Source organism: Pristis pectinata, chromosome 5 (genome assembly GCF_009764475.1).
Source record: "Pristis pectinata isolate sPriPec2 chromosome 5, sPriPec2.1.pri, whole genome shotgun sequence".
Taxonomy (NCBI): Eukaryota; Metazoa; Chordata; class Chondrichthyes; order Rhinopristiformes; family Pristidae; genus Pristis; species Pristis pectinata.
Window position 1 is genome coordinate 27,263,636 of NC_067409.1, and position 23,408 is coordinate 27,287,043.

General features: G+C 40.9%; 1 protein-coding gene across 2 annotated transcripts in view; it reads right to left on the bottom strand.

Annotated features, from left to right (window-relative positions):
* The window catches only part of jcada (junctional cadherin 5 associated a), a 164,585-nt gene that overhangs the window by 135,551 nt on the left and 5,626 nt on the right, over window positions 1-23,408 (bottom strand). Inside the window, exon 1 of one of the 2 annotated variants that reach the window (XM_052015582.1) lies at window positions 14,119-14,175. The exons of the other annotated variant lie outside the window; for it this stretch is intronic. The gene's annotated coding sequence lies outside the window, so the exon portion shown is untranslated. Of the gene's footprint in view, window positions 1-14,118; window positions 14,176-23,408 lie in introns of those variants that run through there. 2 annotated transcript variants of the gene reach the window in all.

Genomic DNA, 23,408 nt, shown 5'->3' on the forward strand with positions numbered 1-23,408 from the left:
ACGCAGGACTGTGCTGTAACAGGCACAATAACTGTTAATTCTTTCTGGCACTGTACAACAGCCATTACATATTAATACATTTATCAGGAGTTGCACAAGGTAAAGACAGGCTTGATATTATCAAAACTGCAGATGCATCTTTAAGACACTTTACATTTTTTTATTGTTGATTCTAATAAAATAATTAATGATTCTACACTTGAGATTCTCATCTCCTGGAGGGCAGTTGGTAACTGAGTCCACAGTTAATTTTAAAAAGGAGTTGGACAGGTACTTGAGGATGAAGAACTAAAAGAGTTAGAGCAGGGATATTGTACCAAGCCGCCTGTTCTTTCAAAGGACCAGCATACACATAGCAGGTTAATGGTCTCCTTCTGTGCTATACGTTTCTGCAATTCTATGAATGAGGTTGGGTTTCACTCTTACACAGACGTTAACAGTACTTCATGTAGGGCTATGTAGGGCTATGTGGGGCTCTGGGGAGTGAGGGCCTGGTTTCCCTTTTTCCTCCCCTCACATCACCTCTACTCAGGCTCTGCAGCCAACTGCAGCACAGTACAGCTCCTCTGAATGACCTGATGGGAATATATCCCTGGCAATGAGCTGTGCCCTGACCTGGAAAAGGGGCCGGCCTATTGAGGCCAGTCTGAAAGGCCTGTGGTGGGGCTAGGTTGCAGCGATCTCATGAGATTGCAGGGCACTGAGGCAAAGTAACCTAAAGCTCTGGCAGGGATTCGCCCTGTCAGAGTCCACCAGTAATCTAGGGCAACTAGTCACTCATTGACAGTGAGGCTACTGATGACCACATTACTGAGTCAGCCACATGGGACCTAACCTGGTACCACCTATTATTCCCATGTGTAACATATCCTCCAGCATTGAAATTCCTCAAACAATGAACACGACAGAGTGATTACGTTTTATTGCCTTTGAACTGCTTTAGAACAACGAACATAGAACACTACAGCACAGTACAGGCCCTTCGGCCCACAATGTAATGTCGACATTTATCCTGCTCTAAGATCTATCTAACCCTCCCCTCCCACATAGCCCCCTATTTTTCTATCATTCATGTGTCTAAGAGTCTCTTAAATGTCCCCAATGTATCTGCCCCCACAACCTCTGCCGGCAGTGCGTTCCACGCACCCATCACTCTCTGTGTAAAAAACTTACCCCTGACATCCCCCTTATACCTTCCTCCAATCACCTTAAAATTATGTCCCCTCGTGTTAGCCGTTGTCGCCCTGGGAAAAAACGAAAACATTTTGTAAATGCACATCTTCTTTACTCAATTCCCTCATGAATGGAGCTTCCTCCTGTTCAACTCAAATGCGTGTGTGTGTGTGCGCTTGTGTGCGTGTGTGTGTGTGCGCGCATGTGCGCACATTATTGTTTTGGAAATAGCTTGAAGAGTCAAGATATCCTCATCAAACCAGTCATAACCAGATGTGCATCTTGATACCCACTTTTCTAATGACAGTCTTCTTAGATCCTTTTCCGAAGGCAGGTGTGAATTTTTCTGGTGGAAATTAAGCTCCATTGCAATCACTGCCTTCCAGGTCATTATCAACCTAAAATACACCCGTACTTGTGCCAGATTTCCATTTCATTTCCATTAATGAAAAGCAGACCTTATCACTGCTAAGAGTTCTTAGGATACAACTGGATTAGACCAGTTTGCAGAATTTATTTTCATTTCTGGAACTGATGCAATAGAAAATTTTGGATCTGTGCTCCAGTAATGTTGATGTGACATTAGCACTTTCACCACCAACACCCAGTTAACACCATACTGGCAATGGGCCTGCAGAAGAGAAAGTTCTCCATTGCTCACACAAAACTCCATCTCTCAGTGATCACTAACAAATGGGATCTCAACAGAAGATCTCCATATTTAATGAAAGAGATTGGAGATCAGGACAATGCCATCAGTCCTGATGAGGGGTCTCGACCCGAAACGTCTACTGCTTATTTCCCTCCATTGATGCTGCCTGACCTGCTGAGTTCCTTCAGTATTTTATGTGTGTTGCTGTGTGTACCACCAGTTATTTTGCAGTTTCCTCCTTTCTTTTAGGAATCTTACACAGAACGGTATAGCAACAGGAACAGGCCCTACAGCCCACCAGATCTGTGCTGACTGTGATGCCAATCTAAACTAATCCCATTTGCCTGCACATGGTCCATATTCCTACTTGTTCATGTGTCTGTCTAAATGCCTCTTAAACATGGCTACAATATCAGCTTCTACCATCTCTCCTGGTGGCGTATCCAGGTACCTACACTCTCTGTGTAAAATAAAACTTGCAAAGCAAATCTCCTTTAAACTCTCCCCCCTCACCTTAGTCTGTTTCCCTCCAGTATTTGACATTTCCACCTGGGAAAAAGTCTGACTATCTACCCTATCTATGCCTCCCGTGACTTTATAAACTTCTATCAGGTCACCCCTCAGCCTTCAGCGCTCCAGAGAAAACAATCCAAGTCTGTCCAACCTCTCCTTATAACTAATACACTCCAATCCAGGCAACATCCTGGTGAATCTCTTCTGCACCCTCTCCAAAGCCTCCATCCTTCCTATAGTGTGGTGACTAAAACTAAAACTGCACACAATACTTCAGGTGTGGTCTAACCAAAGTTTTATACAGCTGCACCTGACTCCTCAACTTTTATACTCTGTACCCCAACTGATGAAGGCAAGAATACTGTACACCTTCTTTACCACCCTATCCACTTGTGTTGCCACTTTCAGAGAGCTATGGCCTTGCACTCCAAGATCCCCTGGCATTTGACCTCACAAAATGCATCACCTCAAACTTGTCTGGATTAAACTCCATCTGCCATTTTTCCACCCAAATTTTCAACTGTTCTATATCCTGCTGTATCATTTGACAACATTCCTTGCTATGCACAACTCCACCAATTTTCATGTCGTCTGCAATCTTACTAATCTGACCACCTACATTTTCATCCAATTAATGTACATTACAAACAACAGTGGTGTCCCAGCACTGATCCTTGCGGAACACCACTGGTCACTGACCTGGAGTCAGAAGTAACATCCCTCTACCACTAAGTGTGAATTTTAACTGCTGGTCTATACACTTACTGAGAGTAAGTGACTGCAGAGTCACCAGCCTCTCATTTTAATGTTGCCCAATCCATGAAGAGAAATTCACGGAACTGAATTTGCTCACACTGGAGAAATGATAAATAGAAGACATAAATTCAGTTTATGATCCTGTGGGGTATGGACCATTGAAGTACAAGCAGGTTATTTAACTTGGAGAGAAGTATAGTCATTAATGAGCTTTAAGCAGGTTCTACTTTTCCCCATAGGCCATATGTAATAGGCTATAGGCGAGAACTTTGAATGCTGTACTGATTAAAATCTTTACAAACAGGATCTGACCAACTATTTTGAAGGAACGACAACCGGTTTAAAAGTATAAGAATACGTAGTGATTAATTGTGATAACTCTTCAGCTGCATGACCTTGAAAGATTCAACTGAGATCCAGATGGAGATTGTGAAAAATACTTGAAACCAAAGTCGAGTTTATTGTCATATGCACATGCACATGTATGCACAGGTACAGTGAAAAACTTACTTGCAGCAGCATCACAGGCACATAGCATCAGATATGCAACATTCACAAGAAAGGCATAAATTAGATATAAATTATACAAAATTATACAAGAAAGAACACAACTAGAACAAAAATAAACAAAGTCCGTAGAGTGCAAAGTGATCAAAGTGGTCATAGTGTTGCATAGTGATTAGGGTTTTGCAGGTTGGTTCAAGAACTGAGTGGTTGAAGGGAAGTAGCTATTTATTTGTTTGATTTGAGTTTGGGCACTGGAAAAGACATGTTACTTTAAAAGCAGCCTGGTGCCAGTGGTGATGGTAGTGGTCAGGTGGGGAGGTTTAGTTTTTCTGCACCTTCTTCCTGCACCAGTATTCTATTGCTGGCAGGACATTATGTATAATAGACTGGTCTTACTCTCAAAAATCTGCACATAGACCTCCTTGCACTAGCTCTGTGATAACAGTAATGGGGAGGAGAATAGAGGAAGTCAAGCAGTGGTCATGACTTTGAGAGCAGGAGTCTTGTCAGAGACCCATTTGGGTGTTACTGAATGGGATGGGAGAGGTGGGGGTAGATTGTAGAAACAATTGGACCAGTGTCGACTGGAGGGGGATGGATTGGGGACAAAAAAGGGATCATGGAATGACATTGAGGGGAAGTTTGGGGAAGAAGGGCTTTGGAGCAGTATGGGAGTGAACACAATGAAAATTTCTTCAGAGAGGCCTCCATGAAAGAGTAACACCTCAGACTAAATGTCCATGGGCTCGATAAGGCAGATCCCCCTCAAGCAAGTCTCAACAGTGTGGAGAAGACCGGCTTGTGTCTGTGTAGCCTGTACCATTCATCAGCCGCAGGTGTGTAAATAAATCTTGCAGAAGTGATCTCAAGTTGTGCTTTGCAAACTGTTACACAACATTGCACACTTCCAGTGATTCCCATGGAAAATCCAGAACAAATTTCAGGAACTGTGAGACTCATGCACAAAGGAACTGATCATATTTAGCAATTGCATAGTTTAGAAAATCAGTGTGCCAAATGAACTAAGGTTCAGTCCCCATGCCAGGAGATTAAATGGAGAATCCAATGTGATCCATTTTGTCTGTGGAAGGGTGGAGTCTGTTAACTGAATAGTCCTTTCACAGTTCATGTTTCATTATATTTTTATTGTGTTGAGTAGATTATTATCTTTTTACAACATTTGTTTCAGTAACCCCTATGGGTTACACCCTTGGTCACTTACAAGACAGCCCAACATCTGAAACACAACAAATAGAAGCAGAATACAGTCCAGGGAGAGTAAGTAATGCAGTTGTGTGAGAGAAGTTGGGAAGGTCATGGAGGAGAGTTTGAGATCCAGATGCAAGTCAGGATGAAGTAGAGGCTGCTTCTAGTGAGTTAGTGACAGGGAGCAAGGAAACCTGGGATAGCTTGCTGGAAACACGAGCAGTAAGGCTGAGATTTAGGGTGTGACACAGAAAGCCGATGATCTTCTCTGATGATAGAGACATCAAGTAGAGGCATAGGGCAAGGTCTCTGGAGCAGCCAAGAGTATGCAGCAACTTTGGTGATAGCCATGTTTCATCATAAACTTCAAATCTCCTCAAACTTGGCCTGCCTTGTTACCTCTCCCGGGCAAATGGGCAAAGCTAATAAAATGTTGCTTCTCCTATTGGAACAAAACCACTCTTGCCAAAAGTGTCAAGCTGTTCAAGACTCATTAGTTTAATGCAACTTCCACCACCTTAATAAAATGCCATCTCATGCTATGCTTTGTTGTCTTTGTGCCCAGACCTTCCATGAATCCATGTTGCAGATTTGTTTACATGGATGAAGTTTTATATCAGTCTGGCTTTAGTGATTATTATGGCCTGAATTCAATGATTTCTAGTTGACTTGAACAAGAAAATGATTAAGAAGATAACAACCGCAGACATCAAGACAGCGATCAGCTTATTTACATATGATAACAATAATGTTTTCCACATTTCACCGTCCATGAAATAACAAAATCTTCAGCTCAGGCAGGCAATATAAAATGTTATATGCATCACTCCACGGGGAGAATAGCCCACTCTGGGGAGAGCTCGTGAACAAAGTGAAGGGGAGGAGATGTCAGTCTGAGAGGAATCGGCCCTGGGGTGCGGTCGAGACATTAGGGGTGTGGAGGTGGAGTTGGCAGGTTGTCATCGAGTGGGTGTTGAGGTGAGAGGATGGGTTTTGGGTTGAGGTTAGATGCTGTGTGTTGGGGGGGGGGGGGTTTCAAGCACCACAGTCAGGTTGGGTGGGGTAGAGGGTAGGGTGGGAAATATCATAGGATTTGCAATCGATCGTGAGAGTGTTGGTGGCCTGGATCACTGTAAGGTGCATGTTTTTTTAATCTAGGTTAACCAATGTGTTCCCTAGCTCAGACCTCATGGGTTGACACCTGTTCAGGCAGACCCCATTGAGTCCTGATGATACAAGCTTCATACCTTTTGCATGAGAGGCCCATGCTGTCTCCACCATACACGTATAAATGAAGATTACAGAAGTGTCATCCAGATTTGCACTGTAAATAGAATTTCTAGGCCTGTGAAGTCTACAGACCCCACAGTTATACCATGTACTCTGTAGCCTGGGAGAACCAAATTCTATGTAAACAGACAAGTGTAAGCAAGGTTAAACAAATGATGGGTAAATTTTAAAGGGGAAGGAATTACTCTTTGTTGACAGCATCTCAACAATGCAACTGGGCTCAAGAACAACATTGATGGGAAATACAATGCAGAGGAAGCATTGAAGATCACTGTCTGAAAAACCTCTCTATGAATGAATTTTAAATTCCCCCCTCCTCCTGGCTATTGTAACTGAAGTGTTCCTAGACCACCTCTGTTAGATGAAAAGATTTATGGGAAACCCAAGATCAATGCTTAACAGTTATCATTCGGACTCATGAACCATTACTTCTGATTGTTCAAGATTTACACCGATGATGCATCTTATCAAGTGGAACTTAGGCCAAGGTTATTTCCAATGCAGAACGCACCAACACTAGTTGAAGAAGTGAGTCCTTACATTCCATGAGAAGGACAAGGGCAACAGGCTCATGGGAAGATTTCCCTCCAAATTGGCGAAATTTTTATGTGGAAATATATTGCCAGTCCTTCTTTGTTGCTGGCTCTAAATTCTGAGAATGCCGTACCAACAGCAATATGGGAGAATATTCATCAAAAGAATTGCAGCAATTCAAGATGTCAGCTCACCATCACCTTTTCAAGGGCAATTAGGATGAGCAATAAGTGATGGTCCGCCAGCAATTCCCACATTTCACCAATTAATAAAAAAATGTTCAGGTTATGTTGATTACTGACTGGTTATTGGTTGGCAATATCTATGGGATGGTAACACATAACATTACAAATCTGATCACACTTAAAAATTACTCCATTGGCTCCAAACCACTATAGAATGCCCCAAGGCTATGCCAGGCTCATTATCAATGCATATCTATTTTTCTTTTCTGTAACATCATAGAAATGACACAAAAGTAGGTTGTCCCATCCGCTGTTCATGTGCTGAGACCTCTCTTCAGGTGGAGCCATTTTCCTATTGGTTTCAGTGTAGTTCCACAGCTAACCTACTAAAATAAGATGCCTAAAACTGAGCACAGTATTCCCATGAGATCTGACCAGTGCTCAACCATATAACCGCAATATGTAAATGACGCGGCTTGTTGGAGTCCAAATCCCTGTGTTCATTTATCCTCCAGCATTTCCGTCTGCCGTTCTTATCTCTGCGATTTTCCCTCTGATAATGTTAAACTACAAGACTATTTCTGAGGCCTATTTCTTGACAGTATGCATTAATAAATGAACATCCTTATTATCTCAGTTCACTGTCTTGTATAAGACAAGCAGATTTTTCAATCATTCCCTGAGGCTGCCTTCCATCTCAATTTTAACTAATGCTTCTTGCATGGCATCTAGCATGCTCCTCTATATTATAATAGTCATATCCATAAGAACAAAAGAAATAGAAGCAGGAGCAGGTTATTCAGACCCTCCTGCCTGCTCCACCATTCATGGGATTAGTTTTGGATTCTTATCTTCAGGATGATGTATTGCCTTTGATAGGGTTATGGTGCATATTCACCAGATTTGGTTTGTGTCCTGTTGAGTTTATAAGGCTAACAGATTCCATAGGTCAGATACAAAGAGTCTATTTCCTCTGATGGGAAAGCCTAGAAGTAAAGGACTTCATCTTAAAAGGAAACTAGCTATTTGGGAGTGAAATCAGCAAATCCTTTTTTTACAGAGAGTTGAAAACTGGAGATACCTTAGCCAATTGGATTTTCATGACTGACACAAAAAAGATTTTGGTGAGGTAAAGGGAAAAAAAAAATTAGTAAAGTTGCTTTACTATTGTCGCATCTACTAAGGTACAGTGAAAAACTTTGTTTTGCAAGCCATCTATACAGATCATTGCATTGATATGTAAAAGGGAATAACAATAACTTGTGTAACAGGAATTGAGATACTGCTCCGCTGCTCATGTTGATAACATAAGAACATAAGAAGTACGAGCAGTAGCAGGACATTCGGTCTCACTAAGCTTTTATTGGGTTGCCATTCATCTGCACTAAGACGCTATATCCTTCAGTTCCTTTAATAATCAAACATCTATTGATCTCTGTCTTGAATATACTCTGGGACAAACACTCCACAGCTATCTTCAGTAGAGAGTTCCAAAGATTCGCTTCTGTCAGGGTAAAGAAATTTCTTCTCACCTCAGTCTTGAATGACCCCTGATTTTGAGGCTGTGACTCCTGGTTCTAGACACTCCATTCAGGGGAAATATCCACTTTGCATTTACCCAGTTGAGCACTTTAAGAATGATAATAAGGTTTTAATATTACCTCTCATTTCTCTAACTCAAGAATATAGGCCCAGTCTGCTTAATCTCTTCTCAAGCAACAACCCCACTCCCCCCACCCCCCCAGATCTTTGCTTATTTTGGTTCTCACTCACACTTAGAAACTTTCTGTTCAGGATATTAGTCCAACTTCAATAATATTCTTTCATTCATTTGTTCTTCTGTTCATGTTAATCCCAGATTTTTTTCCCTTTCATTAAAGAATGGGCTGCTATTCATTGATAGTCATTGTTTGGCTGTTGCTGTTCATTGGCCTTCATTTGCATTGCAGTCTAATCCATACCATTCAAAAAGTGGACAAGTTGCAGCTTATTAATATTTAAAGTTGAAGTTAATGAACTGAGATGGTGTTTACATGCAAGTTACAACCTTGTAATGATACAGTTGAGTTGCTGTTGGAAAACACAGGATTACTTTTAAATAGGAACAAGAGAACATAAGTGGCCACGAGAGATTATCACATGGCCAACCAATGACTAAGAACTTGCAATCCATTACAATATCTGCATCACCTTCAACAGCTTTCTCTATTGCTCCTTTTTTTTATTTACAGCATGGTAACAGGCCCTTCCGGCCCAACAATTCCCACCGTCCTTTTTAAACCCCCAAATTAACCTACCCGTAAGTCTTTAAAATGTGGGAGCAAACCGGAGCACCTGGAGGAAACCCACACAGACACGGGAGAACGCACAAACTCCTTACAGACAGCGACGGGAATCGAACCCCGATCGCTAGCGCTGTAATAGCGTTGCACTAACTGCTACGCTACCATGCCTCTTAAAATTACAAACGCAGAGTAGGATAAAGCTTGATATGGGAGGATTTTGCTTGATGCCTTTAAAACAGATGTGCAGATGCATTTTCTGAGCTACCATATCTACAAACCCCTTCCCCGGCATCTGCACATTCCACTCTGCAGACACATGAACCTGCCCCTGATCTCACTGTCTTACTGGCAGTCTGGTGAGAAGTACAAATTGCAATCAGATAACATGGTCCTGGAAGACAGCCGTGTTTCAAATCCCAGAAAGAAAGGAATACAGTTATGATTGGACCGCAGTTTTGCAGAGGTCAACGACTGAAAGCTTCAATGGGTTATATATTAAAACAAAGTTTGTTTGAAGACTGTAATGTGTCTTAATAGCTTTATTTAGATTAAGGCAGGCCACAAACTGGAGTGGTGGAGAAGGGTGGATTATAGATCCCTTCTTCACTTTCACTCACATCAATAAACTTGATACCTTGAACAGCAGAAGCTGGGACCTAAACACTATTAGGTGACATTTTACAGCACTCTTCAAAAGCAAAACGGCAACAGCTGCTGCCTGCTGGATTTCTATCATTGAAGACAGAATGAAACACTATTAGACATTACACCATTTGTCAGAGTAAGGTCAGACATGTCTAGATTAGATGCCTTGAAATGTTCCAGTCCTTTCAAAATCTTTGAAAGTGAATTTTAGATAATTGCAATGTACCGAATTAATATTACATGAACTCACGTTAAAAGAATGCAGTACCGTTCTGCACAGCCTCTCTTAGGACTGAAGAAGGAAAAGAGGTGGTATTGGATGTCTTAGTCGGCTCAAAGGTGGATAAATCCCCAGGACCTAATGCGATCAGGCTGCTATGAGAGGCAAGGGAGGAGATTGCTGAGGCTCTGACAGATGTATTCCTATTATACACTGGCCACATAAGAGAAGCCAAATGGCTGGAGGTCAGCAAATGTGGTTCCTCCATTCAAGAAGGGCAGTCAAAGTCAAAGTTGAGTCTACTGTCATATGCACAAGTACATGTGTGTACATGTACTTAGAAATTAGCCAGGTAATTGTAGGCCAGTGAGTCTTCCAGCTGTGGTCAGGAAACTAATGGAAAAATTCAGAGCGACAGGATTAATCTGCACTTGGAGAAGCAAGGATTGATCAGGGATAGTCAGCAGGGTTTTGTTAAGGATATAAGTTAAGCTTGCCTAATTTGATTGAATTTTGAATTGTGTCAATGGATATAGTATGTTTGAAGTCTGCATGGACTTCGGTAAGGCATCGGATAAGGGTCCATCTGTGTTCAGACTGGTCCAAAAGGTGAGAGCCTAAGGGGTTCAGGGAAATTTTGGAAATTGGTGATAGGAAACAGAGGGCGATGGTGGAGGAATATTTTTGTGAATGAAAGCCTTTCACCTGAGGTATACCACAGAGATTTGTTGTGGATCCTTGCCATTTGTTACATATATGAATAATTTGGATGTAAAAGTAGTAGGTACGATTAGTAATTTTGCCTATACCATGAAAATTGCTGGTGTTGTGGAGAATGAAGAGACTAATTTTAGCTACTGAACTATATTGTTCAGTTGATAAAATGGACAGAGAAATGGCAAATGGAATTTAATCTTAAAAGTGTAAGATGTTATGGGAGGACTGATAGGCTAGGACTTACACAAGGAATGGTAGGGTCCTAGGAAGTACTGAGCAACAGAGGTAACCTTGTCCAAGGATCCCTGAAGGGAGCAGAAAAGGTACTTAATGTGGATTAAATGGAATACAGGATACTTCCCTTCATTAGATGGGACACAGAATATAAGATCAAGGAGATTATGGTATAGCTATATAAAACGTTGGTTATACAACAGCTGAAGTACAATGTACAGTTCTGGTTACCATAGCACAATCAGGATATGATTGCACTTGAGAAGGTGCAGAGGAGATTCAGCAGGATGTTGCCTGGATTGGACTGCTTCAATTATGAGGAGAGACCGTATAAGTTAGGTTTGCCTTTTCTTGGAGTGGAGAGGCTGAGGGGGGATGTGATTGAGGTATACAAAATTATGATGAGCATAGCTGGGTAGATAGTAAAAAACCTTTCTACAACCATGGTGTTAGGACTGAATGTGTGGTGGAGGTGGGTACTCTCACAATATAAGGTTGATGATGGGGAGAGTACTGGGTTTAGTATAGATAGGTATTTGATGGCCAGCCCAGATATAGTGAGCCAAAGGGCCTGTTTCCATAGATTATGGGGAGTTTCTGAGGGTGCCTTAGCAACCTTAGCAAGCAAAGTGCCTGCTCCCCGAGCCTTTAACTGGGAACGGTGTGTGAAACATGCAAATCATCGGCTGCTCATGAATTCAGCTGCTGAGAAGAACAATGCTTGTGCTGACTGTCAGACCAACTGATAAGTGGAGTCACTAATAATTTTCTCACGGCCAAAGAAGTAGGAGAAACCAGAGCAACAGGCCTTCCAGGTGAAAGTGAAAATCCCGGTGAACAGAGTGGGTCTCTCAGTCAGTACTGTTGGCACATGTCACATACACAGCAAAAGTACATTTATTGCAATAGAGCTGTTCTCACAGGTCAATTAACCAAAGCCAATATCTGGAGAACTGACTTCACATTCAATGCTTTTAAGTGTTATCAAATGCTTTCTAGGCATTCAGCTTCACACACACTGTCCAGCAAGGGCAGAGATATCCAGGCTGTTTTGTTCTTCCCAGTTCCACTCTCCAGCAGAAATGGAATGATGGCAAGACCAAAGTCACACAGAAATTCTTGTTGCCGTCTTCCTTCAGTGCATACTCATTACTATTTTTAAACCAACCCCAAGCTGAGCAAACTGCCGTGTCACTCCCTCCAGTCCCTGGAAGCCTTCCAAAAATCTGAGTCTCTATAACCTGAAATTATAAAAGAAAGTATTTTTCGTGATACCACCAGGTTGCCTTAACCCAGCTGGTTCACTAAATTTGCCATTCATGCCTGCCTACAAATGATTCCAGTCAATGTGAGTAGCTCTTAAGTTCCCCATGAAATGGCCAAGCAAGCCATTGAGTTGTACCATTACCACTGAATTAAAAGGACTGTAGTAGTTCAAGAAGGCCACAAACCACCAACCTCTCAAGGGCAATTACATCTGAGCAACAACTGGCTTGCCAGCAATTTGAAGAATGAATAAAAAAAGAAACTATAAGGGCCAGAGTTATCTCCTAGACTGGTATTTGGTCACTTGATGGACGGGTGTAGAGGAGAAATTTCCCTGACATCAGCTGGGATTTTTTGGATTTTCTTTTTGACTTTCTCAGGTAATCACATGACTTTGGAAGAGGTGGAATTTGTGATACACAAGATAGCACATCCACGTGGAACAGAAAGGATGCACCTTGACTTTTTCCTCATTTTTCACAAAAACACCAGGATTAGAAGTTGCCCTTGCTACGATCGGTTGAATAAACAACATGTATCCTATTCCCTGACTGCTTACACACATATTGAATTTTAATTGTTCTTCTGTGAAGGACCTGGCTAATCTCATATCCATCAGTATCATCTTCAGCTTCAGATAAACAAGGCCTAATGTTATCAAACCTTTGATTTAAAGAGCATGATTTTCCTCGTCCAATCCCAGCTCTTTTCTTAGGTACCTGGAGCCAATTTTGGCAACTGAGGTTGCAGTGCTGGAGAAGGGACGGTGAGGATGGGGGTGTACCTTGCTTGGTGACCCCAGCTAGAAAGTAGTCAGGTCAGGTTATGCTTGTCTAACCTGAGATACCTTCAGGATAGAATAAGCTGTCTGGAATCACAAGGTAAAGATTTGGTCAACGTTCAGTGGGGAAATTGACTCCATCATGGAATCATTCCCCAGTGTAAGTGGGAAGGGACTGTTTTAAATACAGTGATAACATTTCACATTCACCTTTCAGTGGATTACCTTGTTCTATTGCTTGGATTTTTTTTTAGGGGGGAATATCAGCAACAAATATTGGCATTAGTTTATTATTATTACATGTACCGAGGTACAGTGAAAAATTTTGTTTTGCATGCCATCTATGCAGATCATTTCATCACATCAGTGCATTGAGGTAGTACAAGGGAAAACAATAACAGAATGCAGAATAAAGTGTTACGGTTACAGAGAAAGTGCAGTGCAGGCAGATAATAAGGCGCAAGGCCATTAGAAGGTAGCTCAAGGCACAAAATACCACAATTCAACAGAGCAGGTGAGCTGTGGAAGTGCTTGCCTGCAATAAATGCCAATAGAAGTAACAGGCTGTGTCATTAATTAAAAAATGAAATTATAGTTCAGTATATTTGTTGGGAAGCTATGACAACTTCACAGTGCAAGTTAACAGTGAAATACATTCATAATAATTCCATTAAACATGAATAAATCAGCACTTATTACAAAAGAATTCGATGAATTCATGCAATAAAACCACAGTCCCAATTTCTTTTGGAGATAATTTCCTCCACAGTTTTTACAAAAGAAGCAGGGATGCTCATTTGCATCATACTCGACACAGGGAGTCCAGCTTTTTCTCTTGCTATCACATATTCCCAAAAGAGATAAAATGCATGAATCACAGAATCCAAAACACTGTGCTTGTCACATTGCTCACTATTAATGGGACTACTAAAGGGATCCTGATGAACTGAGCTTTCACAACTCTCACAATGTAAAGTATGATAAATTATAGCTGGATAGCTGGCACAGGGCATATAACTGTTCCTCAGTGATCTTCACTCTCTGTTGGGAGACAGTGAGGAAACCTCGTAAAGTTATGAAGTCACGTTGCTAATGACAGAGCAAGTTCAGAATGGTTACCCAAATTAGCAAACACTGCACAAAGATAACCTTACCTGAGGTGAAAGAATTGCTCTTTACTCTGCCATTGGAACTGCTGTTGCACATTGAAGTGACCTAACTGAATAAAACCACAGTCTGGAAAAATAGGCTGCTGGTCTCTTCTCAGAGTGCACTCCCCCTTCTTCCTGCAGCTGTTTCCTAAACAAAACACTGCTATTGTTCTGTTATCTACACCACAAAACACGCCCTTCTCTAAAGAGCCCTGTGTGCAAAGGCTGTGTCAACCATACAGTAACACACTACTGCAATGGTTGTCACTTGTCATCCTGTTATATTTTTAAGGTCTGTGGGGGTGATATTTCCTTGAGAGATGTCCTACTTGGTCACTAAAGCTTCTGTGGAAGAGTCACAGATACCTGGAAAACTGGAGCCTCTGTGACTTCTCCAGCAGATTTGATCAGGATAGTGTGTGAACCCTAAGGAGATGCCTCTACTTCTTTGGGGGAAATAGTCACACCATAGATAATTCCTGGGGGGTTTTCCCCAGCTCTTTAATTGGACCACACTTTTAATAAATTTTCTTGAAGACACTGGAGACTGCAGATGGTGGAATCTGGAGCAACAAATAATCTGCTGGAGGAACTCAGCGGGTCGAGCAGCATCTGTGGGAGGAAAGGAAGTTCTTGAAGTTTATTACTCACCAGCAGTATTAACTGCTGGAATCAAAGGTTAGGAATAAAAATCATTGCAGAAGTGAAACTTCAAATGGTTGTTGATTTTGTTTTGAAGATAATTTGGTTTGATTGTGTTCCATATAGAGGACAACTCACATTATACCTTGAGTATAAAATGTGTTTATTTTCCATCTTTGGACTTTTCATTATATTTCATTCCTACCATGCTCAAAATTGATCAATAACTGTAGGGAAAGTAAATGTGATCTTCAATGGCTTTTGGCTGTGAGCATTGTGGCCAATACTTTATGGAAAAGATTGTTTTCTGTATGACTTTTTTCTGCATGAACTGTTTGAAACTTTTCAAGAATCTGCTGATCAAGAATTCTTTTTCACCCTGGATTCTAATGAGTTGGAGTAAGATTTAATTGCTTACAATAATCAGGTTTCCTTTCTAAAATAGGTGATACAGCCTTCAAATGACTTAGTAAAATTATTGCGCTTTCTTGTCACTGAATAAAAGCTAAATGCAAAAAAATAGCCAAAACAAGATCTACAAATTAGCTTGTTGGCTGAGGTAGTGCATTGAATCATTGATTTCACACTGATCAAAGCAACTTAAGGGCCTGGAAATCTGACTCCTGACTTTTGGTGGGATTTGCATTTGCCCTCACACCTACTTTCTGGCAAACAAACTCCCAACCCCCAAAATTATATCAACAGTAGTGCACCATGAAAGATTCATCTCCAGCATGATTTTCAACCTCACATCCAAAAAATGACAGTTCTTATTTTCTCACTGAACAGCCAACTTTTACTCACCTCGCTTCCCCTGAAACCCTGCATTTTAAGTGGTCAACACTCAACTATATTTTTAGTCTTCACTTTGATGAGTAACCTCCTTTGACCTCAAATCCAGTCTCATACTTCTGCCTGTGAAGGTCAAGGTCATGGTCATTTTTTAGCTTGCTTGCCTTAGGGTCACTTGTGGCTGCTCTATTGATCTCCAGCACATCTCGCTGTTTGATGCATTATAGAGGTCATCCAAACTCCATACTTAAGGAAAAATGAGTTCATCTTACTTTCCTTCAAACCAGAAGAGGAAACAAAGTGGGTACAGACATCTGCCTGCATTAAAGGCTTCTCCCAACACTCCAGACATTGATAGACTGAAGACAAGAACACAAGAAAATAGGAAGAGAATTGGGCTACCTGTCCCCTCTGACTGTCCCACCATTCAAACTGATCATGGCTGTCCTACACTTGCCTCAACTCCTCTTCTGTGCCAGTTCCTAACAGCTCTCAGGAATATGGAATGTTCCTGCCAGGAGACCATGGCTGGATTCCTGCAGGGTCTCCATGGTCCCCTTACCCAAAGGACATATCTTCCCTGACCACTGTTCTTCATCAACCTGTTCATGTCCCTTTCGGGCCCTGGTAGACTCTCCCACCTGCTATCTCCATTCACTGAAGTATCCATTCATTAAACAACAACACTCCGCAGTAGCTAGAAGAGCACTGCTTGTGTTATGACATGTCTGTTTGAAAGAACTGACCATAAGGTCACAGCTGCTAGAGTAAATGGCGGCAACTACAGATCCTGCAATAGATCAGAACAGCCATGCTGAAGCTGACACAGCACAGTTTTGCACAGGGAGAGGCAACAATGCTAATCTGCGACCTCACAAATGAAGAACTTGCTCATTACATGACATTCACACACAAGGGTAAGTTGCCCTACAACATTGTTTTAATGTGGTAAAGCAATTTCAACCCAGGGCTTTTAAGGTTATTGGGAAAAAAAATTGTCGCATGCAGCAATTGTATGACAAATACAGTGGTTAAGGATAAATGTTGAACAGAATTCAAAGCCCAGACTGACCTCTGTTAAAGTAGTTTATAAATATTCTCTAAGTCTCTTACTGATGAATTTATCTCTATAAAACAGCATAATTTGAATATTTCAAGATTATTCTAAGATGTTATATATTTTCAACCTGTTGATTTCATGGATCATCTACACTCTGGCCAGGATGACTCTGATGGATAACTACAAAGGGTATGGTATCTCCAGCTACCCATTGTAAAAGGCTCCACCTCATTCCATAGCTCCCTGGGCTCTGGTTTTGGCTAAGCTCCTGCATGAATTGCTTCCAGCTCTGGTAGAAAGGATGTGAATGTCTGTGAGAGGGGGCAGAAAGTATTTTCTAGAATGGTTCCAGGAATCAGCTCTTAGGTTAATCTGGAGATGCTGGGATAGTTCTTACTGGAACAACGCAGTTTGAAAGGAGATCTGAGAAAGGCACACAAAATAATGAGATTTAGAAAGGGTGGAAGTTGCTACCATTAGCATACAATTGAAGGACCAAGGTACACAGATTCAAAGTGAGCTGGAAAAGGTACAGTTGAGATGTAAATGAAAGCCTTTTAACTCAAAGAGTGGTTGTGATCTGGAAACCTGTCTATAATGGCAGTGGAAATAGAATTGTGTTTTTTTTTGTGAGAATTGGATATGTAGTTGAGGGAAAATAATTTGCAGGCTTAAGGGAAAAGAATGGGGAAGGGGACTGACTGGATTGCTCAACGAGAGCTGACATAGACTATTTTGACCTAGCTGACAGTCAAAGTTCACCTGTACTTAGATTTCACATATCAACACCAACAATGTGGCCGAGCCAGGACCATACCTGAAGGGTAGCAGGCTCAGCAGCTGGAGAATTTCCCATAGTGTCATTGTCCTAAACTCAGCTCAACATTATCCCTTCTAAAGCTCTCCCCACTCTGCACATGCAGACCTGACAGAAACCTGCTGCTTCTTGTAATATTTGGTAAGCCATTCTGTTTGCAGTTGATCCATAAACCCATCAATCCTGTTCTTAGACTTTTAAAGAGTTAGTTGGGACTCATTTAGTGTAAGTCTATTCCACTTGAATATTATTCTGCTAGAAGAAAAGTATTTTTAAATCTCTGGTCTGGCTTGAACTTTAGTAATTTTGGACTCAATGTCTTCTAATGATGCTCTTATGGTCTGATTTAATGGTCAGCATTTAATATGCCTGAATTTTTGAAATTAAGGTAGATAAAAGCCTACTCAACATTCTGCATTAAGACTCATGAATGATTTATGTAGCAGTTGATGAAACTTGTTTTGATAAAAATCAAGTCATATGTCCTGAAATGTACCTTCATTCAATTAGTAAAGTATCTCCAAGTCAAATCAATCACTTTTTTTCAGCTATACTTGATAATTGAATAGTTTGTATTTAGGGCTGAGAGCTGATAGAAAGGTTAGGCACCCTTTAATAACTGGGAAGCTACTTTTGCTGAAAAATGGATATTTGCCAATGTTTTCTTTGCTGAAAAAAGCAGTTATAAATTCAGAGCATGAATATTCTTGAACCAACCAATTCATACAAAAGTGATTTGATTTAGTCCTTACAAAAATACCATCCAATCATAACACCTATAACAATAATGGCACACAAAACAGTAAATACTCGGAGCAATTGGCAGATCTCTCTAGGTCTGTTCTCTTTACTGATGTTGCCTGACATGCTGAGTGCTTCCAGTACTTTTGCTACTGTTTATGTTGTTGTTAACAGCTTCAGCCTTTCCCTTTTTTTCTTGCACCTATGATCCTTTCTCAATCACATAATTAGCAATTTAACCAAATCAAATTTTGATAAGGTTGTTCATTCAGTTCTGGTACAAGTAACCACGGTGAAAAATAATAGGTGAATACTAGCAAAGAAAAGAAATTCTCCTTCAGAGGCTGATTGTGCCCAGGCTCTCAGTGGCAGCAGTACAGCTGATAACAGATGACCAGGCCTCAAGTTCTCACTTGGCCTTTGGCTGAGAAGGACCACAATTTGAATTGAAACAGTTGAAATATTGGCTGAATCATGCTGGTTAACAGCCAGCAGTTGAGGAGAGAACTGTCTACGGCTCAGCAAGTCGTGAACTTCCATACGTGCATGGTCAAAGGCAGACATGTGCGAGGGATATGATGATCTGCCCAGTTGCTGGGCTCACCATTGGCCCAGCAGCAGTGCAGCAGTGTGCTGAAGAGAGAGTCAGATAACACTTTGCACTGTGCACAGGAAGGAATGGCTAACGTCTCCCTGTGGAAAAGGGTGAGTGCAGGTAAATGCTTGACTTATTTTCTTTCATCTTAATCATGAAATCATGGAAAATTCACAACACCGAAGGAGGACATCAGCCCATTGGGTCCTTGCTGGTCAAAAGAGAGCTTCCTGGCCAGGTTCCACATTCAGCACTGGGTCCACAGCCCTACAGGTCACTGATCATCCAAGTATCCAAATATGGTGAGGGTTTCGGCCTCTGTCAGGCTCCGATCACCCTGGGTGAGTACAGTTTTCCTCCTGGGCCTCTATTTTTATTACCAATTACTCTAAATCAATGCTTCTGGTTTTGACTCTTCTGCTAAGGTAAATAGATGCTTCCTAGTTATTCTGTGGAAGTTCCTCATAATATGATGCAGCTCATTTAAGACTTCCTTCAATTATTGCTGTTCCAAGGAAAACAATCCCTCATCTTTCCTTGTTGCTGCAATGTTCTAGTCCTGTCAATACCTCTAAATCTCCTCTGCACCCACTCTAAGGCAAAAATGTCTTTTCTCTAATGTGATGACCAGAACTGTACACAGTATTCAAGCTGTGGCCTAACTAGTGTGGCATTAAGTTCTAGCATATTTCCCCCTACTCTTTTATCATCTGCCTCAGCTAACAGAGCAAAATGATTCCTATGTTGTTGTGGCCTGTTCAACCCTCTTTAAGAACCATTGGTCATACCCTCCAATGTCTCTCTCTTCCTCCATACCCTTCAATATTTGCCCATTTATTGCATCTTCTCTTGCTCTGTTAGAGAATATTTGAATTTACTGAATAGTTTTTAAAGGCCAGAGACATTTAAAAATGATTAAAGAGTCTTTTTGGTGAGTGTCAAATGCTGAAGTGGACCTCAAGCCTTTTTACAACTCAAAGCCAACTCTGCCTGGTAGGGCTCCTTTGCGGGTGGCAGAGCAGCTTTTTCAGCCTTCCACGTCAGGATCACAGACACTGTGTTAGGTACCCAATAGCTACATATCAAGCAGTGTCAAGCTGGGCTAAGTCTGAGGCACACTCATCTCTGAGTCAGATGGTTCCAGCTTCAGGTCCCACCCTGGAGACTTGAGCTGTGGAACCTCGTCCAAGGCTGAAGAACTGGGCCAAAGTTGCAATGTTAGGAATGCCACCTTTAGGATGTAATGTTAAACCAAGGCTCCATTTGATCCTTTGAATGGATAGAACAGATCCCAAAACAATATTGTGGAAAATAGTAGGAGAATTATTTCTGGTATCCTGACTACATTTATTCCACCTGCAGCATTACTGAATGAAATTACCTGCTCATTATCACATTCTATGTGGGAGCTTGCTGTGCTCAGATTGACATCTAACTTCTTAGATTACAATGGTACCTATATTTCAAAAGGACTTAACCAGTTGCGGAGTATGTAGGGGCTTCTTGAAAGAGATGTGAAAGGCATCACATAAATAAAAACGAGGCACAAGAGACTGCAGATGCTGGAATCATGAGCAAAAAATAATCTGCTGGAGGAACTCAGTGGATCAAGCAGCATCTGTGGACGGTCAACATTTTGGGTCATGACCCTACATCAGGACTGAGACTGCAGAGGGAAGATAGCCAATGTATAGAAGTGAGAGTACTATCCAAACAGAATATGAGGTGCTGTTCTTCTGGGTTGCATTTGTCCTCACAAATAAAAACCTATCTTATAACCATTACTGAACCTGGACTCTTTTACACTGGTTCAAAAGACAATTTGCTCGAAGCTGTCCTGGAACACAAAGCTGTCTCAGCTCTCAGGTCAGCAGGACGATTTTCCAGCAACTGCATCCACTTCAGGATGCTGATCACATTGCACTGAGTGTACAGCCCCTGTAGTCACATCAGTCTCATCAATCCATAGTTAATATACCTTCTGATACAGTGACCAGCAGTCATTTGAAGCCTCATTCAGGTCAGTTTCAATTTGACTTTGGATGAAATGCAAAATTTAGTCAAATGTTTTTTCCTTGAAACAAGTAAGACCTTTGACCAATTGGTAGACTATTTTTTAAACAATAACTACTTGAACACAATTTCAATTTCAATTTATTTAATTCAGCAAACATGAGGACCTAGCAGACATTTCGAATAAATGATTTGGTTTGATTGTTGTACTTGATTGCACTAATTCATAGGAGATAATACATTTGATTTATGCAAATAAGTTTGCATGGAAACTTAGGCACAATGCCACCACCCCGAGAGTGACGCTGTGCCTATTGTATTCAGTGCATTCTCAACGTTAGCAGGAATTCCTAAAAATAGCAGCCTGGCCTAACCCACAGTGCAAACTTTGTTCGAACATGCAGACACTTAGAATGGATAAGTTAGACCATCACTTCTGTCCCAGGCTCATTCTATTGTTCTGTTGGTGATGAATAAAGTTTAAAAAAAACCTGCGGCACAGTTGGGGAGCCATTGAAGACTTGCCAGAAAGAGACAGGGGTGGAAGAGTGTCATCATTGCCTTAAACGCCAGGAGCATAATGGTTAGTAAATTAGTAAGTACAGTGAACTTTACCCCTGAATGAATTCTTGAGTCTATTAATGTGCCATATGAGTTTCCATTATAAGTATTAATAATCCAAATCAGCAATTCTATTCCAATGTAAGAGACAGCTTGGTTCAATTTGAAGCACTCTCACTGCTCAGCCAAAAGGTTGTGAGTTCAAATCTCATTTTATCATTTTGGTGTAAATTCAGCTGATAATTCAGTGAAGTGACAACAAGGACAGAAAGTGCTTGCATTTATATAGTGCCTTTCACAATATCACAGTATCCCCAAATGCATTAAAGCCAATGAAGTCAAGTTTTTAAAACAATTAAAAAACAGAAAGTGCTGGATGTACTCAGCAGATCAGTGGTATCTGTGAAGGGAGAAACCATGCCAACATTTCAGGTCAATGACCCTTCAAGTGAGTGATTTGTATAATTTTTATATAATTTATGTTTAATTTATGTTTGTCTTATGAATGTTGCGTATCTGACACTACATGCCTGTGATGTTGCTGCAAGTAAGTTTTTCATTATGTGTACATGTACTTATGCATATGACAATAAACTTGATTTTGATATGGATCCGGTTGTTTTGGTCTCCATACCCAAGGAGGCTTGTCCCAGAGTCAGTGCACCCATGATTTCACTAGAACGATTCAAGTGGCTATGTTCTTTAAGTGAGACCAGCCTACACTCACTTGAAGGTTCATTGACCTGAAATGTTAGCACTGTTTCCTTCTTCACAGATACCACTGACCTGCTGAGTATTTCCAGCACATTCTGTTTTTCATTCAAACCCCCCGCATCTGCAGTTTTTGATCTTTGATACTCGCTGGAGTTTAGAAGAATGAAAAGTAATCTCATGGAATTATTGAACATGCTAATAAACTACTTCCTCAAAATGGAGAATCTAAAATCAGGGGCATGGAAACTGGGTAAGTGTTCAGCCATTTAGGAGAGGAATGAGGAGAATTTTTTTTGCTCCAGGGATTGTAAATCTTTGAAATTCTCTGCTCCAATAGATAGCCATTACTCACAGTACTCTCCAAGGACTTCGCATGTGGTCGTGTGTGGCAGGGGCCTTGTCATGATATCATTGCACCATTCATAAATATATGCATTTTCCAGTTAAATACAAAAGTAGGAAACATTTGCCAGGAATCATTTTATCAGAGGCCTTCAATACTGTATGGTCTCCAGTGAGAGAATCAAAATTGTTCTGCACATACTTTATCAGTGAGGAATTCTGCCTAACATTACACAATGATGAAAAATTGTTTCCACTTGCCGATAACATTGAATGCAAATTATCACTGTAGGAACAAAATAAGGAAATTCAAGAAATATTTTCACACAAAAGATGACTCAATAATTTACCACAAACAGTTACTGAGGTAGAATTCAGAACCTAATTTAAAAGAGAAAGAGATAAATATTTAGAAGGGAAAATATAGAGATGAAGAGCAGATAGCTTTAGCTGTAAAACTAACACAGACACCATGAACCAAATACTCCTGCTGTAATTTTAATTATAGTACAGTAGAGGAGTTCAGCAATAAGCTGCTAGTCAGAAGGCTGTGCAAATAGCTAAAAATTACTATTTGTACAGGTCAGTCTATTCAATTCCATAAAGGGCAAGAGTTCAACTTTTGGCTTTGATATAATTATAGTTTTATCTGGATTTATACTGAGGAATTTTGAAAGGAACATCTTTCACATAGACTGCTAGGCTAAGTGCTATTTAACTTCTAAGGATAAAATGATTCTGTGATAAGTCATCAGAGGCTGACATTATTTAAAGCCTATTCTGTTCCTGTATACAGGTGGTACTGGATTAGAGGGGAGTTTGGTTCTGCTGCGGCAGCAGATGGTATTGTTGAAAAATGCAGTCCTTTTCATTTCTGAAGGAAGATTGGTAAAGCTGATTGTTTTAAATGGCGTTAAACTAAATATTGAGTTTAGAGGAATTTGCTGTCTTGCATATAAGACATAAAATTAATGTGCTGGTACAGTAGGATTCACGTTGCTACCATTGGGGAGGAG